The sequence below is a fragment of the Tenrec ecaudatus genome, chromosome 9 (assembly GCF_050624435.1).
Source record: "Tenrec ecaudatus isolate mTenEca1 chromosome 9, mTenEca1.hap1, whole genome shotgun sequence".
NCBI classification, from domain to species: domain Eukaryota; kingdom Metazoa; phylum Chordata; class Mammalia; order Afrosoricida; family Tenrecidae; genus Tenrec; species Tenrec ecaudatus.
The window spans coordinates 19,461,073-19,475,291 of NC_134538.1; the positions used below are offsets into that span (position 1 = coordinate 19,461,073).

The following is a 14,219-nucleotide window of genomic DNA, read 5'->3' on the forward strand; positions in this document are numbered from 1 at the left end:
TAGCCAAGCGGGCCATGGCCCAGGGCACCAAGGCCGCTGCCCACTACACCAGTTCCAAGGAAATTGTCCTTCAGCCTCACTGCGCTCAAACCCAAGGCCCTTTTAGGTCCACATCTGTGGTCTTCCCAAGGAAAGGGATTGAACACATCAGCATTACCTCATTTGTGGTTTGTGTGTTTTGGTTTGGTTAAATCTTTCATGCATAGTTTATTTAGTTAGATAGTTTTCATGATGGAAATCTTCTTTCCTTTGGAACATTTTTTAGCCCATTTAAGCTACAAATCCCACGCATTTCCTCAATTCAGTAGTTCAATCATCTCAAAAAGGACTATCACATTACCTCAATTGATTTCACCACATTATGTATTTTCTCACCACGATTAAATTGCCTTTCAAATGGCTTGTGTAGTCACCTTCAGTTCTAGTGCTCCGTCACCTCCATCCTTCATTCTTTATTCCAAGTCCCCTCACCCTCCCAACTCCGCCAGCCCCGCTGGCTCCACCCCACAGAGACATCCTTACAAACCCTCACATCTTATTTCATCTCTAGAATCCACTCCTTCTGTGCTTGACAAACCGGCAAACCCAATGGAAACAATAAAAAATAGAAAGGAAATCAAGTGGGAATGATTTTTTGGCACTTAACGATCTTTAATTTCATAGTGAATTTTTTTTTGAAATAGGACATATTCTTTTGTGACTCCTTTCTAGTCAGAGACTGCAAATTCTATTACAGCCAAGGCGGGCTTTAAGGAACCCATGACACAGAGTCAGTCCTAGATAAGTGAGCACTGTCAGGCCAGAGTAGGTAACAATGTCTTTGCCACACCCGTGCCCTTGGCAGTGAACAAAGGCTCTTGGCAGAAGTGCAGAGCAGCTCCTGGTCCCAGGTGGCACCTCACTCCCCGCTGAGCTTACCAGTGGAGTTGGGCAGAGGACTTGGGAGATACGGGCATGGTCCGAGGCTGGTCACTTGACTTGACCTCCACAGCCTGATAGTTGCCTATAGATTGCGGCCTTGTGGAACACTCCTTCCATAGCTCGGCCAGCTCCTCTCGCTGCCGCAACTCCTCTAAGCACTAAGCATTTTGGGCTTCCAGCTCAGCAATTTTCCTTTCCAGCTCCCAGTGCTCCTGGGCTGTCTTCTCTGTGGCCAGCTGAAAAGGTTCCAGGACAGCTGTGTTTTTCTTCTCTTTCTCAGCAATAAAGGGCTCCTGGGAGACGGTGGTGTTTGGTCAGGCCTGGAAGCTAGCTGCTTCCTTCTGCTGTTTTAGTCCTTCCTCCAGCTTGTGCTTCCTAGCCTGCATCCTCAGAGCCCCCCTTCTGTCAGTCTCGAAGCAGAAAGGCTCAATCTGTGTCGCTGCTTTCGCCTTCTTCTCTGGCAGGTCCACGCTTTCAAAATGGGGCAGAGGACGTGCTTTGAACTCGGGCATCTTCCATGTCTGCAGTTCTTTTATTTTCCTCTCCTTCTGCAGCTGGCGCTCCTTGTCCCCAGAGTCAAAGGAGAAAGGGCACACTTTGACAGTTCTTTCCCTGGGATCTGGGCCTTGAAAGGCCTTCCATAATGTGGCCCTGGTTGAGCCTTTATCACCACCGCCTCCTCCCCTTACTCTTTTTCTTTGGTGAGCACTCGAACTCTGCTCTTCAGAGAGAAGGCCGGGGACTTAGGGATGGTAAGCGGAAGTTCCTTCTTTTCTGGCACACCCACAACCTCTTGCAGAACCTTGGTAGGGCAGGGTCTGGAATGAAACTCAAAGTGCTCTTCCTCTGATTTCTTCCTGGGCTCTCGCTCCGGAATTCTTTTCTTTGTTACCAAATCAACCCCGATGGAGTGAGTGGGTGGCTTCATAGGTGATTTCTTGGGCAACATGGGCCCATTTTCAGGAATTCTGGGATCAAGTTCCTGGGCTCTGAATGTGCATTGCTGCATTTTCTGTAGCAGCTCAGCCTCCTGGTCTGTTGCACTTCCGTAGACCACCGGCTCCGTGTGCTGTTTGGTTTGTAGCATGGGAGAATGTGGGTCTCTGCTGATCTTGACCTCTGAAGATGTGAATGGTAACAGGTTCATTTCATTCTTCTTGCTCCTCGAGCGATATCTGTCCGGGGTTTGTTTATGGAAGGCTTCAATCTGCTGTGCAAGGGGCACATATGTAGAAGTTGCTTCTTTGAATGTTCTTTCCTTTCCTTGGGACAAGTTGAAAGGCCTCATAATAGTGAATCCCTTAGTCACTCGGGAAGAAGAGGGAGGATACTTCCGCAGTTCAGCTGTGAAGTTCACTTCCTTGTACTCCTGCCTCTTGGGTGGTTTGATTCTCTCATAGGTGCAGAAGTCAAAGTCCACAGACTTCGTTACCTGGCTGGCTGACTTCTTCCCAGGTTGGCCTGCTGCTGCAGGAAAAAAGTTCTTGAATTCTTCAACTTTTTTTTGCACTCCCACACCTTCCTGCTGCATTTCCATTCGCTTTTCCAATTCTTGCTCCTCGGTGCTTTCTAGACCCTTCTGCCTGACATGAAGCGTACACGGCACAATGAGTCCGCTCTTGGCTCTCTCTGGAGTCACTGGCTGAGCACGACTGTCTTCCACTGGCTTCTTGTTGTTGCTAGAAGCTTTCATTTGTTCAGAGGTGGGAATTTCAGTTGCAATGACAGAAGTGGCACACCGCTTGGCATTCAGATTGACACAATGCTTCTGTTCCATATCCTTCTGAGCAGAGAGCCAGGGAGATCTCTTCTGAGGATGGGCCTGGGTAAAAATATAAACAAGGAGTAAGGAAAAAGTGCCACCATCACTATTTTAAAAGCCAGCGAAGACGTCTTTGTCATAGACCCAGCAAGAGAGTTTGCACCTAGAACAGACACTGGTCCGGTCTAGAGGGAGTTCAGCAGAAGCAACAGACCCGGGCTCACCTTTCAGCTGAAGAGGCGGACAGAGTCTTGGGGAGAGGCACCGCTGTTGTGGGACATAGCCTCAACAAAGCCATTTTGTATTTAAAAGTCATACAAGAAGTGGGGTGAGTAGGGGAGGGTATTGTTTATATCTCCACGAGGTAAGTGAGACCAGACTTCAACCCAGTGTCGCAAGGTGTGAATGCAATATTCCGGCATGGAGTAGGGAACCAGTGGAGAGGTCTGGGCGGCTGGCCCCAGCAATAAAAATGAAGTGGATTTCTGCCCCTCATGTGAGAAGAATTTGTTTCAAAGGACGACATTGATTCTGCGGCTCCAGGAGATGGACATATCTGAAGAGAGCACACGGGAGCAGATGAAGGGGGAGGAGGAGAGAGTGGAACACAGCCTGGCCCACCAGGCTGTGAGGATGATGTTCCTGATTAGAGCAGCCAGTCCACAGAGAGAACAACATGGCTGGCCCCACTATGAGACATGATGCCCCATAGTGACCAAGGGTGATACAGGGGACGGCACCGGAGACACAGTGTGGGAATTGCACCTGACCTCTTCCCACCACGCCAAGGCAAAGCACTGGGGGAGTGCAGCGGAACAGCAAGGGAATGGAGTGGCAAGGTCCCCAGGGAATGGTGAAAGAGGACTTTGGGGCCAGGGCGTGGTACCCCGACAGACTGGACTGGAAAACACTCCTAAGGGCCAACAAACGAACCTTGAACTAAATACAAGCTTTTCTTTCGTGATGTGTTTTGTTTTGTTCTTTGCCAGTGGTTTGTTGTGGCTGTTTTGTTGTATACTGTTGCTTTGTTTTCCTCTGTCTTGTTTTTGTGCATGTTATTGTCTCCACAGATCTGTCTAAATAAAACAGGCTGGATGAACTATCTGGAGGAAAAACAACGGGACCGACGGGTCCGGGCAGACTTGGATAGGGGGAAGTGGTGGGGGGCGGGTAAGGAAGTGGTGTTAACAAACACAGGGACAAGGGAACAACATGGGACCCAAAATGGTTGTGAGGGAGGATGGCAGGCCTGGTAGGGAATGATCAAGGGTAAGGTTACTTAAAGAAGAGGTATAACTGTAACCCAAGTGGGGACGGATCATGGTAGTAGGGCAGGAAGAAAGTCAAGGGAGATGGAGAAAAGAGCTCGGAGTCAAGGGCATTTATAGAGGTCTAGACAAAGACATGTACATGCAAATATATATATATGAGGATGGGGAAATAGATCTATGTATCTAACCTTTTAGGTTTAGTATTAAGTTGGCAGAAGGACCTTGGGCCTCTACTCAAGCACTCCCTCAATGCATGAATACTTTCTTTAATTAAATTGGTACTCTACGATGCTCACCCTCCCAAAACAACTGCTGAAACCAAAGCGGGTGAACAAATAAATGTGGTGAAGAAAGCTGATGGTGCCCGGCTATCAAAAGAGATAGTGTCTGGGGTCTTAAAGGCTTGAAGATAAACAAGCAGCCATCTAGCTCAGAAGCAACAAAGCCCACATGGAAGAACACACCAGCCTGTGTGATCACTTGGTCCCGAAGGGATCAGTTATCAGGCATCAAAAAACAAAAAATCATATCATTGGCTGCACACCTCCATGATACGATCGCTGAAGACAAACCGGTGCATAAGAAAATGTGGCGAAGAAAGCTGATGGTGCCCGGCTATCAAAAGAGATTATGTCTGGGGTCTTAAAGGCTTGACGGTGAACAAGCGGCCATCTAGCTCAGAAGCAATAAAGTCCACATGGAAGAAGTACACCTGCCTGTGTGATCACGAGCTGCCAAATGGACCAGGTATAAGGCATCTTGCACAAAAAATTTATATATATATATATATATATATATATATATATATATATATATATATATATATATATATATATATATATATATATATATATACATATATACACACACACACACACCATAGTGAATGAAGGGGGAAGTGCAGAGTGGAGACCCAAAACCCATTTGTCGGCCACTAGAGATCACCTCGTAGAGGGGTTTAGTAGTGGAGATGGGTCAGTCAAGGTGTGATGTAGTACCGATTAAGAACACAGCTTTCCCTCAGATCCAAGATGCTTCCTCCCACCAACTACCATGATCGAATTCTACCTTGCGGGACTGGATGGGGCAGAAGTTGTGCCCTGGTGCATGTGGGAGCTGGAAGCACGGGGAGTCCGGGGTGGATGATGCTCAGGACCAGGGGTGTGAGGGGCTATACTGGTAGAGTAGAGGGTGAGTGGGTTGGAAAGGGGAGACTGATTACAAGGATCCACATGTGACCTCCTCTCTGGGAGACAGACAGCAGAGAAAGCGGGAAAGGGAGACTCCGGATAGGGCTAGATATGACAAAATAACAATCTATAAATTATCAAGGGCTCGTGAGGGAGGGAGGAGTAGGGAGGGAGGGAAAAAAGAGGACCTGATGCAAAGGGCGTAAGTGGAGAGCAAATGCTTTGAAAATGATTAGGGCAAAGAATGTATGGATGTGGTGTATACAATTGATGTATGTATATGTATGGATTGTGATAAGAGATGTATGAGTCCCTAATAAAACGTAAAAAATAAGAAAAGAATGATGGCAATATATGTACTAATATGTCTGATACAATTGATGTATGGATTGTAACAAGAATTGTAAGAGCCCCCAATAAAATTATCTTAAAATAAAAAAATTTTTAAAGTGGAGTGGAATACTTCCTATAATTGGCTCAAATGCTGAGGAAAATCAAAACTTAGTAACATTTGTTGAACCACAAAGGGGCTAGAGGAGGTAAGGACCAGAAACTTACAGTTAAGGTCCCCAGAATGCTCAGGACATTGTGATCAGAAACTTACATATAAAGATCCCTAAATATTCCAGAGGGGCCAGTCCGTGGGTATGGCATGATGACTGGTGAAGTAGATGGTAGTGAAGTGTAAGCTCTCAGTAGCTGCCACACAGACTCAAGCACTGATGGTGACGATGGCCCAGGGCCAGGCAGTGCTTTGTTTGGATGCACAGAGGCCACTCGATGGCAACTAACAATAACAATGCAAACTGAAACAAACTTAATTGATCTGGCTGTTTGCATCAGGGACAACTCAAAATAGCATCGCTGAAAAATAGATATATTGATAATACGAACGTGTTTACATTCAGAGAATGAACCATGAACCAGTGCTGAACTAGAAAAAGAAAACAGACTCGGGGAAAAGCACTGCCAGGTCATAGTTGGCTCCAGGTGGGACACTTCTGTGTGAGAGGACAGAGGGTCAGATATGAACATCATTCTGTCCTGACATGTTACTCATCCTGAACCAGATCCATCTGACTTCGACCTGAAACCCTCAGAGTGTCCTACTTGTAGTAAGCCACTAAGATCTCCACAGTGAGTCTGGTATTTCAGAAGCAGGTCAACAGAACTGTACTCTAACTTTCATCTAGTATTCCAGCGCTGAACGGTTTTCACCACCCAGAGCCTCCAGCTGCACTCAGTGACTTTAGGAAAGATTCCCAGGTTTCCTGAGATTCATCAAACACTAGTGTTGGAATTTCAGGTGGAGTCATTTCTCTATCATATAAGACAGGCTACCTTCTCTGCATGAGACAATAGTTTCTCCTGTTACAATTGTTTGCTTCATAGATATCACTTGTAGAAGAGCAGGAGCCATAAAAATGCAAGAAATCCTTTGGAAGAAACTGAGATGGAGAAGCATCCCCACACCACAACAGGAAACCATGCCTGAAACTGTCTATCTGCACTTGCTCTTAGGTTGTATCCTGTGATCTGTGGGTCCTGAGCACCCCGTGAGGGCCCACTTCATCTCGTGCTCACTTCCACAGAATTCTGGCAATGCTAGTTCCCACACAGAAATCTACTACATATTAAGTATCCATCATCCAAAGGTATGAAGTGTTCTTTGCTTTTTTCTAAAATATGGTCACACTTTTTCAGGTCAATACCATTGAAACTGCTGTAGCTTCTGTCAGGTGCCCTCACTCCTCAAGGTGATGGCTCTATAATTAGCACTCTAAAGATATCTTCCACAGTAGACTCCCCAAATGCAATATGCTATTTAATTTAATTATGGGGACAAGTAAAATGAACTCTTGAAAGATTTCACTTTTTAGTCTTTTTAAGTGGGTGCACTGGAAAATAACCAAGTCCCTGCAAAGTGGCAGATTTACCCACCTTGTCGATCAGGGCACAGCCAGGGCTCCGGGATAGGGGCCATCAGGGAGAGTGGCAGCTGCTCTAATCTCTCCCTCTCTCTTTCTGCCTCTCCTCTGTCCTCCCTCCTCTCTCCTCTACCCCAGCCCCTCACCCCTCCATCCCCATCTTTCCAGGAAGATCTGATCAAATCATTCCGACTTTGAAGGATTAAAAAGTGAGGTCTCTATGAAACCGTGGACACCACAAGCCAGTTATCCCTGTGATAACTTTTCCAACACTTCCTGCTTAAAACCCGAAAGGTCAGAAGGATGGTGAGGTTCCCCTTTCACGGTCTGTATTCCTACTGAAAATCAAGATCCAGAGAGCTTAAGCCCTTCTGCTCCACAACCACAAGAGGTTTCTGTTTGCCCTGAGCTCGCCTTAGAACACCTGCATTACCTTTTTCCAGGTGCAGCGTCCTAGTCAAACAACCCACCTGAAGCTGCGAAGTTCCTGCCTGCCAAGGGAAGGGCTCCAAAGAGGCTGCAGCTAAGGCTCAGAGGAAGCACAATAATTAATACCAGAGAAGCAGCAAGGAGACCTACTCCCTGTATGTGCACAAGGTGCTCAAGCAGGTCCACAGGGAGACCAGCATCTCTTCCAGGGAGATGTGCATCATGAACTCGTTGATCAATGACACCCTCGGGCATATTGGCCGCAAGGCATCTCAACTGGCACTTTCCAAGCAGCGCTGAAACATCATGGCCGGGGGCATCCAGGCAACCTTGCGCCTGCTGCTGCCTGAACAGCTGGCAAAGCGGGCCATGGCCGAAGGCACCAAGGCCGCCGGCCACTACACCAGCTCCAAGGAAATTGTCCTTCAGCCTCACATGCGCAACGCCCAAGACCCTTTTCAGGTCCACAACTGTTGTCTTCCCAAAGAAAGGGATTGAGCATATCGGCACTACCTCGTTTGGGGTTTATTTGTTTTGTTTTGGTTGCATCTTTCATGTATAGTTTATTTAGTTAGATAGTTTTCATGATGGAAATCTTCTTTCCTTTTTGAACACTTTTTGGTCCATTAAAGACACAGATCCCACACATTCCCACAATTCAGTACTTCAATCATCTCAAAAAGAACTGCCACATTATCTCAACTGATTTCACCACATTGTGTATTTTCTCACCACGATAAAATTGCCTTTCAAATGGCTTGTGTAGTCACCTTCAGTTCTAGTGCTCCGTCCCCTCCATTCTTCATTCTTTACTCTCAATTCCCCTCACCCTCCCAACTCCGCCACCTCCTGACTCCACCCCAGGCAGACATCCTTACAAACCCTCGCATCTTATTTCATCTCTAGAATCCACTCCTTCTGTGCTTGACAAACCGGCAATAGTGGAAACAATAAAAAATAGAAAGGAATTGAAGTGGGAATGATGTTAAAAAACATAATAATATATAGATAAAAATATAAACAAGGAGTAAGAAAAACGTGCCACTATCAATATTTTAAAAGCCAGGGAAGATGTCTTTGTCATGGACCCAGCAAGAGATCCTTGCACCTAGGAGAGTCTCTTGTCTAGTCTAGAGGGAGTTCAGCAGTAGCAACAGACTCAGGGCTTACCTTTGACCTGGAGAGGTGCAAGGAGTCTTGGGGGTAGGCACTGCTGGGTGAAAGGAACAGGGGAGGGGAATCAGGAGACCTGCAATGCGAAGAATCTGGAAACCCCAAAGCCCGGGCGGTATCCCCCTTTCTCCAACAGGGACTCCCACCATGAACCCCAACCAATCCTAAAGTGGTGAAATAGATTCTGCCTCCAGGGACACCCGCCCATTTCTCACCAAGAGAAGCAGGGTCACCAAGCCCACATGCAGGTCCAGGAGCCCAACGCCTCTCACCTGGGAGCGCCGGCAACAGGGTGCTCAGGGTGTGGGTGCTTCTCTGGCAACTCGAGCAGAGCATGGGCCAGTGGGATCCTCTCAATCAGTTGCAGTTCCCTCTAAGAAGCTGCCACTTCTGGCCCCCTCTGGGTGTGACAGGAGTGGGAGGAGCTGGCGTGGTCAGGGAGGAGTAGGGTCTCTGCCTTCATTCCTCTCAAGGCAGCTCTTGCCCCGCCCACTTCTGCTGAGGCACCAATACAGGTGCATCGAGAGTGGCTGGGCGGGTCTGGGGGAGGATTCAGGGAGAGGAGGTCCCTGCCAAAGGGTCACCAGCTGTGGCTTAGGCAGCAGCTGCAAAGATTCAGATAACAATGGCCCAAGGCATCAGTATTTGGCCCCATGCAGAGAGCGTGCCTGGGTGACATGGGTGCAATAGAACCATGTACGTCGATGTGTAAACCTGTGATCAGATTCCCCGCATGTGCATCCTCCTAACTGGAAACACTCAACCATCCAATCCTGTCAAGGGGTTAATTGGGCTGCAGCAAGAACTAAGAGTTCTAGCTTAGCCTCTGCGGGGAAGGACCATTCTGCGACCTACAACACTGTCATGTATGACAGATTTTTAGGAACAGACAAGTACCCAGTGTGCACGTATAGGTAAATTCCCTGTCAGTTTAACAAAATGTAAAAATAAAACTTAAGCAGGAACACTGAAAAGGGAGTAGAGGAAGGTGGGCGGGAGAAAGGTTGTTAACCTTGCCTGTCCTTAGAGTTGGAATTTGTACTATCCTCTTGTTTGTTTGTGCCGTGAAGTTTTGGGGACAGTTAAACATGCAAGTTAAGTTATTTGATGATGCTTATCATGATCTATGCATTCTGCTAATCTAATTTATCACTCACTCGAGGTTCTACCAGTCCAGGGGGTCAAGTATATGTGCAGTGTTTGGGGAGACTTCTCCAAGTTGAGTGGTCTGAAATTTAAAATTGCTTCCTGCAAGTAACTCTTTGCTGCCGGAACTCTCAGAACAAGTGTTTATGGGGAAGATCAACTGAAGTATTTCCCGATTCACTTGCATCCGTACGGATTGTGCTTCTTTTATGCTTTTTATACTTGGGAATTCCTTTATGAAAGTTCAAGTGAGATTCCAAAGTTGCTGGCTGAAAAATGAAGACCGGAGAAGTTTAACACTGTGTTACATTTCCCAAGATGGTCAGATAGTTCCCCAGACTGTACAGACACTGTCACCTGACTTTATCAAGAATCAACAAGTCACTTATCAGCAAATATGTACTGAATTAAACCGATTTATGTTCCCAGTCCTGATGTAGCTACCTTAGCCTTAAATCTCAGGAAATGTAGCCTAGATTTTGCAACTAAAGGGAAATTTCTGTGGAAATACCTGCTGTTAGACTGGGTAGACTATAGAAATAAATCCAGGGACACTGAAATATGTGTAGGAGAGAGATTTATATCAAAGACTAATAGAGAACAAGAAAACATTACAGCCCAGTCCAGATCAAGTCTAAAAGTCCGATATTAGGCCATATTTCCGATACTAGTCCATCATTTGCCCTTCAGACTCACACGGCACATGCAATGATAACGAATGCAGGAAGACCCTAGGCCAGTGGGTGAAAGTCTTGTATATTCAAAGGAGGTAGAAGCATCTTAGTGCTGGCGTGGGTCTCCATGGGGCTCTTCCAGCTTTCCGAGTGACTCAACAGCAGGAAGGCGAAACAGAGAGGGTAGCCCAGCTCCAGGGAGAAAGAGTAGAAGTTCCCAAAATCCTCAGGAGAAGGTCATGCCCACCAGGAGACATCATCAGGCTGTGACCTGATGGACAGGCTACCCTCCACCCTTAGACTTAGTCACCAAGTTGAAATTATGTAGCTACTACACCTGCTTTCATGTGAGGGTTTTCTGTTTCCATGGATAAATCGTTAATTTCCCCCTTCCCCCCACGCAAAAAAACCATCGTCATTGAGTCAATGCAGACTCAGAGTGACACTATAGGACAGGGTAGAGCTTCCGTGGTGAGTTTCCAATAAGGTAAATCTTTGCTGGAGTAGAACGCTCCATAGTTCTCCTGTGGCATGACAGGTGGTTCCAAACTGCTGGTCTTACAGCTAACAGCCCAACTTCTACCCACCACACAAACAGGGGTTTGCTCATACATTGTAGATGCACCCACATGGTACATGGAAGTAGAGTCCAAAAGGTCCCCTCAGTTGTACAAGCTACTTTCCATTGGGTTGCTAACCTAAAATCAGTGATGGATCAGCAGAATGAGATGTGCCCAGCCACCACGAACAAGTGCTCCAAAAGGAGTCCCATTAGAAGGTCCTGGATAGAGTGGGAGGAAAATGTGGACCCAAACTCAAAGTCACAAAAGAGACACTCAAGTCAATGGCCTTTAGTCACTTTCGTGTCTGGAACTGAACTCGCCCCCTGCTAGGATAACCAGTCATGTAAGTAACATCAAGGACAGAATTTAGCTGATGGGGAAGAATGGAAACAGGTAAGTCTTGGACAAAGTGAGGTCAGTGATAGTGTGTTGTTGTTGTTTTAGTGGCCCTCAAGTAAGTTCCTGCTCATAGAGAACCTAGGTACAATAGGATGGAACACTGCCAAGTCCTGCTCCATCTCAGGGTGGTTTTTATGTTTGATCCCATTGCTGCAGCCAATGAGCCAGTCCTTCACAAAGGCCTTCCCGCTTTCAGTTGCCCTTTTACTTTACCTAACATGATATGGTTTTCCCAGAATGGATCGCTCCTGATAACATATTCAAAGGCCATGATACAACATGTCACCATCCTCGCTTCTCGGGACATTTGGATGTGAGATCAAAGCTATTGTTAGTCTTGTTAATTCCCGTACAAAAGTGCTTGTAACAGTGGATGGTGATAAGAGATGTAAAAGCCCCCAATACAAGTATTTAATAAAATAAATAAAATTCCTTGAGACACATCCAGACAAACTGTAAGACTTTTAAAGGTGCAGATTCTGGCAGTTATGAATAAATACCATTTTCCTGTATAAAATAAATACCATTTTACTGTATAATAAATGTAATAAATACATTTCCTATGAACAAATACCAGTTTATTATATTGTTATTTAAGTTCCCAATATTTTAAAGAACTTCTTCATGTAGTTCCATTATCAATATTGGTTTACAGTTTTCTTGAAGTATCCTTATATTACTGGTCTCATAGAATGTGTTATTAAGTGTTCTCTTACAACCATTGTTACATGTGTACCCAATTAACTCGAACTTAAATAACAATGCAGTAAAACGCCAGGTTTTTAGAACAAAGTGCTCTTGTGTTGAGGGAGGCCTGATGCAGAGGCCCAAAGTCCATCGAGTTTCTCAATGTATGGCCATATCAATATATGTACATAGGGCAATGCCTCTATTTTATGAATTAATATATTTATATACGTACACGCCTATGTTTATACCTCTATCCATAGCTTTGCTTCCTAGATGTTTTCTCTATTTCCTTTTACCTTTCTAGTGTCCCACCACCACACTCACCCCTTTTCTGCCTCTTAGTAATGCCTCTCAGCTAAATTGCTATTGTTCCAACACCCCCAGGATCTCATTGTTGATTTTAATTCTCTAGTTGATCCCTTATCTATGGAATTTTTGGATCACTGCTCGCTGTCCCTATCCCCTCCTCCCCAAAGGCCCTCCAGAACCATTGGTTCATTTGCTTCCCATGTCTACATGGGTAGGCAAAACAACAAAAACCAAGACAAAACACAAAGAAAACGAAAGATTGAATAAAAATAGGGGGGGAAACTAGACAAGAAAACTTAAACCCCAAACAAAAAAAGGATGCATAATCCTAGGTCCATCCACTGACCTTTATAACTATCTCCCCAACAGTCCTGGGGAGTGTCCAGAAACTGCCCCTCCTAGCCTGAAGTCTATTTTGGAGGCTCCTCAGGATCTTTGTGGCTTTCCTTGGCTCCCATTGCTGACCTGCTCTGTTCCCTCATTGCTTCACTCCACGGTTGAGGGGGTGGGGGTCACACCAGGCTCACTCTCCGCCATGTGTCCTTCTGTCAATATGTTCTCCAATGAGGGGACACCATGTCTCAAGCTGTGGCTGGCCCTACAGTCTTCTCTGTGTGCCCGGGCAGATTTTTGCAAATAATGGTGAATAAAAAATCGTACCATTTGTTATTTATCCCATTCATTCAAATATCTCCAAATATGAAACAAATAATTGAAAAGACATAATTAAGCTAAACAATCCTGTTTTTTAAAACTTTTTTTGTTTAATCCTTTTATTGGGGATCATAAGGCTCCTCTCACAGTCTGTACGTACATAAATTGAGCAAAGCACCTTTATACATTCGTTCCAAGTGGAAGGGGAATTATGAGAATGACGAGTGGAACAATCTTTATAATTAATTAATTTTCTTTGATTGGTAATTATGCCCTGCGACGATGGCATAGTACCCTCTTAGTATTCATAACTTACAAATGAGAAAAAACAGACAGAGAGAGAGAGAAAGAGAGAGAGAGAGAATATTTAAAATGTAATGGGTGGTTACCGTTGAACAATGAATTTTGACAAGGGTTTATTTACTGACAAACACACCTTGTCTGATCATTGAGATGAACAGAAAAAAAGTGTCATCAAGTATTACATTTTATAATACAATAAACATGCAGATCACGATTCTAAGCTCTGGGTTTGGGGTGAGCTCTTATTTTATTTTAAATATTATACATTGTCGATTACTTCACTTGGTTTTGAATTCTCTCTGCATACATTTTATGTTCTTGTTTGCTAATATTTTCATGTGTTCCCCTGTGTGCATGTGTGTCTGTGTGTGCAAGGTGTTCCTTGGGCTGCCAAGTGTTTCGTAAGAACATCTCCCACAGCAACTTCACCCAATCCACCTCAAGTTTATTCTGCCTTCATCTGGACCAGCGGTTTTCAACCTGTGGGTCACGACCCCTTTGCGGGTCGAACGGCCCTTTCGCAGGTGTCATATGATACATAAGAGTAGCAAAATTACATTACGAAGTAGCAACAAAAATAATGTTATGGTTTGGGGTCACCACACCATGAGGAACTCTCTTAAAGAGTCATGGCCTTAGGAAATTTGAGAAACCCTGATTTTCTGGACTCATCAAAGGATGGATATTCCAAATAAAGAAGGTACCTGGAGGATAAATTACATTGACTTAATAATGATGCTGAAGTATTTACAGGTGATTAAACTTTAATCAGTCTCTCACCTTCCCTCCTTTATTTCCCAGCTCCTG

At 45.2% G+C, this 14,219-nt stretch overlaps 1 pseudogene; it reads right to left on the reverse strand.

Moving 5' to 3' along the window:
- Nucleotides 1-914: 914 nt before the first annotated feature.
- Nucleotides 915-7,756, reverse strand: LOC142457137 (targeting protein for Xklp2 pseudogene; annotated as a pseudogene).
- Between the last annotated feature and the right edge of the window lie 6,463 nt (nucleotides 7,757-14,219).